Source organism: Myotis brandtii, unplaced genomic scaffold (assembly GCF_000412655.1).
Source record: "Myotis brandtii unplaced genomic scaffold, ASM41265v1 scaffold82, whole genome shotgun sequence".
Taxonomy (NCBI): domain Eukaryota; kingdom Metazoa; phylum Chordata; class Mammalia; order Chiroptera; family Vespertilionidae; genus Myotis; species Myotis brandtii.
The window spans coordinates 775,805-781,479 of NW_005371324.1; positions in this window are offsets into that span (position 1 = coordinate 775,805).

Below are 5,675 nucleotides of genomic sequence, written 5' to 3' on the forward strand. Positions count from 1 at the left end.
GGCCACTCAAGTTGATACATAAAATTAACCATCACTGGCAAAGGACCTAAATAGACACTTTTCAAGAGGATATTCAGAAAGCCAAGAGACATATGAAAACATGCTCAAAGTCACTAATCATCCAAGAAATGCAAATCAAAACAACAATGAGGTATCATCTCACACCTGTCAGAATGGCTATCATCAACAAATCAACAAACGACAAGTGCTGGAGAGGATGTAGAGAAAAAGGAACACTCGTGCACTGCTGGTGGGAATGGAGACTGGTGCAGCCACTATGGAAGACAGTATGGAGTTTTCTCAAAAAGTTAAAAATGGAACTCGGAGAAAAAGGAACACTTGTGCACTGCTGGTGGGAATGCAGACTGGTGCAGCCACTATGGAAGACAGTATGGAGTTTCCTCAAAAAACAAAACATGGAACTCCCATTTGACCCTGTGATCCCACTTCTAGGAATATATCCCAAGAAACCAGAAACACCAATCAGAAAGGATCTATGCACCCCTATGTTCATAGCAGCACAATTCACCATAGCTAAGATTTGGAAACAGCCTAAGTGCCCATCAGTAGATGAATGGATTAGAAAACTGTGGTACATCTACACGATGGAATACTATGCTGCTGTAAAAAAGAAGGAATTCTTACCATTTGCAACAGCATGGATGGAACTGGAGAGCATTATGCTAAGTGAAATAAGCCAGTCAATGAAAGAAAAATACCACATGATCTCACTCATTTATGGATAATAAAGACCATTATAAACTGAAGAACAAAAATAGATACAGAGGCAGAGCAGCATCGAACAGACTCAAACTACAGCGGGAAGGCCAGGGAGGATTGGGGGGTGGGGGGGGAGGGTAAGAGATCAACCGAAGGACTTGTATGCATGCATATAAGCATAACCAATGGACACAAGACACTGGGGGGTAGGGGAGGCCGGGGGAATGTCAAGGGGAAAAAAAAAGGAGACATATGTAATACTCTTAGCAATAAAACAAAATTTAAAAAAATTAACCATCACATTGTTTATCCCTCTAATTTGTGTTATTTATTAGGATTTTTTTGAAAATACTTCTGCTGCTCAAGTAAATTTAAACCAAAGGCAGGAAGGAAAGAAGTTCAGAGACAAGAACAGAGAACAGAAGATAAAATTCTCAACTTTGAGTGCACATTTGAATCACTATGGGAGTTTCTGTACTGATACCTGGACCTCAACCCCAGAAGTATTGGTAAGGTCAAGGACTGAGCATAAACATATTTAAAAAATTTTTTTTGATTATTCTGAACCACTGGAATAAGTAATCCTTGACAAATGGGGCAGGCTACTAGGGAAGATGAAAGTTAGACTGCTGAGAGAGGCAAATGTCTCCAATGGCTGCTTACGGTCCTCTTTAGTAATACTGGGTCATAGACAGTCCCTGTTATTGTTTTGTTGTTGTTTGTAGTCATGACTAGTAATTGGATCCAAACACTTGAGGGGACAAGAGAGCAGACCAAGTGCTTAATTGTTACTTTATGGGACACTAATAACAACTAAAAAAAAAAATCCTTCTTCCTTGAAGCTTCTAAAGGTTAATTATCAACCAGTTCTTTCAACCCTTAAATTACTTTCTGAGAGTGAATTAGAAAGAGGAGCATGAATTCTATTAGGAGATTGTAGTACTAGTGTAGATTAATTCTTCTTATTAAATGGTACCCTGTTGTTCATTTTTCACCACAAAGAGGTTAACTTAATCCTTGTTTCAAGCTTGCATATTGAGCAATTCTTGATAAATGCATGTAGAATGATAACCTTTATAACAGGCATAATCCAATAAGGAAAAAAAATTGTTTTGGAATGCAATTTCAAATTCATAAAGTGAAATTTAGTATCTTGGAAAGAGAGTATGAGTTTCCTGGTGTATTATTAGTATTCCTAAGGGAAATTTCCAATATTCTGGAATTCAATATATGCTACTGGCACTACATGAGGCATGCTAACAACTTAACCACGTTAGACTTATTAGCAGATAAGTATGGTCAAAGGTTACGTCATTTTTTCAGAGCTCTCTATGTTTGGTTATTATTCCCTTTATGAAAATACATTTCAATAACAGAAAAACTCTCCATGTAAAGAAGGGCATGTTTTAATTCAGTTATTTCTAAAGAGTAAGCTATTTTCATAAGATATATTGAAAGTTTTTCCCTTCAAATTAACTGTTTTTTTGTGAGTAAATTTAATGAAATGGTTCACCACAAGAATTGCCTTTTAAATTCCAAAACAAAAGCATTAAAATGAAAGTTGACTTTAACAGAAATGGATATTGCATTATTTCTTCCACAAGTGCCTGTACTTTTTATTTTGTAATGATTTGTGTTCCCTGATATGCTTTATCTCATGCTTGACTGATTGCAAGTGTGAATGGGGGTTAAATGTATTTGCTATTGGCAATTTAGAATTAATTGTAATACGCTGTAATCCAAATTACAATCTGTCATTTCCAGTCAAATTGTGAAGCACTGTAATTGTATTTTAGAGATCCACTGCCATTGATTATAGCTACCTCATTTGTGTTTTAATATACCATGACGAATTTGTGAATGGAAATACAATCTTGTAACAAGCCAGGAAACAAGTATTGTTCTTCCTATTATAACAGCAAGAAAATTATTTCTTAACAAATGAAAAGAGAAGGCGATAGTAAGACAGTAAAGAGAATTCACGTAAGGATGAAAAAGACCTCAATTTTCTAGCAGTGCATAAAGATAAATTAGGCATAGAATTTTAAAAAACATTTTTAAACAAAACATTACAGAAATATTTTTAAGTTAACATTGTTTTTGAAATCTAGGCATACTAATATAGATTGCTTTACTTTATTTGTTCAGATTGCATGTAGTATTCCACAGTTTATTGGAAATTCTGTGGTGATCATTCAGGTTTTTAATAAGTTTTTACTAGCCTATGTAATAAAAGAGAAACATGCAAATTAACCATCCCTCCACTATGCTAAAGCCACACCCACCAGCCAAACCCATCACCCAATCAGGAGCATGTATGAAAATTAACCCAACTAAGATGGCGGCGGCCACAGAGCTGGAGCGAACAGGAGGCTTGGGTTGCCCCCAGCAATGGAGGAAGCCAAGCTTCCCACCTGCCCTGGCCGGCCCTCGGCTCCGCTCAAGGCTACAAAGTTTCAATTATAGAAGATAAATAAATCCCAGAAAAATAAAAAAAGAAAAAGAAAAAAGGAGAGGCTGGGAGCTTCCGTCACCAGGAGGCGTGGCCAGCCTGAAAATGGCCATCAGCCCCTCACCCAGGCTGGCACACCCCCATGGGGTGAGGGTCCCCGCTGGGGGCTTGGCCACCCTGCAAACAACCATCAGTCCCTCACCCAGGCTGGCCAGGCACCCCAGCGGGACCCCCACCCTGATCCGGGACACCCTTCAGGGCAAACCAGCCGGCCCCCACCCATGCACCAGGCCTCTATCCTATATAATAAAAGGGTAATATGCAAATTGACCCTAACAGCAGAACGACTGGGAATGACTGGTCACTATGACACACACTGACCACCAGGGGGCAGATGCTCAATGCAGGAGCTGCCCTGCCTCCTGCACACCCCCCACTGGGGATATGCCCTCAACCAAGGTACTGGAATTGAACCTGGGACCCTTTAGTCTGTAGGCCGACACTCTATCCACTGAGCCAAACCAGTTAGGGCTTAAACAAAGATCTTATATGCATACTAGAGTCCCAGTGCATGGATTCGTGTACCAGTTGGGTCCCTCAGCCTGGCCTACGGGTATCGGGTCAAAACTGGCTCTCCGACATCCCCCAAGGGCCTACGAGAGGGCACAGGCCGGGCTGAGAGACCCCCCCCCCCAGTGCACAAATTTTTGTGTACCCGGGCCTCTAGTTACAAATAATGCTGTAGTAAATATTTTGTACATGACACTTCATACATGTGGAAGATTCACTAGGGCAGTGGTCGGCAAACTCATTAGTCAACAGAGCCAAATATCAACAGTACGATTGAAATTTCTTTTGAGAGCCAAATTTTTTAAACTTAAACTATATAGGTAGGTAAATTGTTATTAACTTAATTAGGATACTTCTAAGGCTTAAGAAGAGCCACACTCAAGGGACCAAAGAGCCGCATGTGGCTCGCGAGACGCATTTTGTCGACCACAGCACTAGGGAATATGCTTAGAAGTGGGATTTCTAACTTGCAGAATATGCATAGCCTGTATCTTAGCTTTTAAAAATTAAATCTATGTAAGAACACTGAACATGAGATTTACCCTCAGGACAAATTTTTAAGTATACATTGTTGACTATAACTACAGTGTTGTACAAGCAAATCTCTAGAGCAGTGGTTCTCAACCTGTGGGTCGCGACCCCTTTGGGGGTCAAATGACCCTTTCACAGGGGTGGCCTAAGACCATCGGAAAACACATATACAATTACATATTGTTTTTGTGATTAATCACTATGCTTTAATTATGTTCAATTTGTAACAATGAAATTGGGGGTCACCACAACATGAGGAACTGTATTAAAAGGTCGCGGCATTAGGAAGGTTGAGAACCACTGCTCTAGCGTTTACTCACCTTGCCTAACTGAAACTTATTAGTAACTTCCCAATTACTGCCCCACCCCAACTCGTGGCAACCAGTTTCACTCTTTGCTTCTATAAATTTGATTAGTTTAGATACCTCATGTAAGCAGAATCATGCAGTATTTATTTTTCTGTGACTGGCTTATTTCATTTATCATACTGTTCTCAAGGTCCATCCACTTGTCACATATTTCAAATTTTCTTCTTTTTGAAGGCTGAATAGCATTGTATGTATGACTATCAATGGGTATTTAAGTTGTTTCTATGTCTTGGCTATTGTAAATAGTGCTGCAATGAACATAGGAATGCTAATATCTATTCAAGATCCTGACTGAAATTCTTTAGATAAGTACCAAGAGTGGAATTTCTGGATCATGTGATAGCTTTATTTTTAATTTTTCAGTTGTTTTTCCATTGAGTATGATGTTAGCCGTAAGTTTTTCTCTTTTTAAGAAATATACTTTTATTGATTGCAGAGAGGAAAGGAGAGGGGAGAGAGAGAGGGGGAGAAAGAGAGAGAGAGAGGAGAGAGAGAAACATCAACGGTGAGAAAGAATCATTGATTGGCTGCCTCCTGCATGCTCCCTACTGGGGATTAAGGCCACAACCCGAGCATGTGCCCTTGACCAGAATCAAACCTGAGACCCTTCAGTCCGCAGGCTGACATTTTGTCCACTGAGCCAAACTGGCTAGGGCTCTCAGGGATTCTTGATTCCAATAGATCCTAGCACATAGTAGGTACTAAGAAAATACAGGATTAGTGAATATCTACATTTTAAAGGGGGAGAACTAAATCAATTACTTAGAAATTCTTACTCTGCTATCCCAGTCTTCAAGTAAAATAGTCACATTTATTTGAATAGAATAAATGGAGTGAGGATTTGGGGCTTGAATCCCTCAATTCTCCTCATAAATGAATATACAAACAGAATCACCAGGCATAAAGTCTTTAAAATGTTGTGCTTATTTGACGATTCTGAAAGTAATGCAGAGTCAGTGTCATGGCGAGGGGGATCTTTATCTGGGTTCTCTGCATCCTCTGATCTTATGGGAGCCTGGAGGGATTCCCAGAGG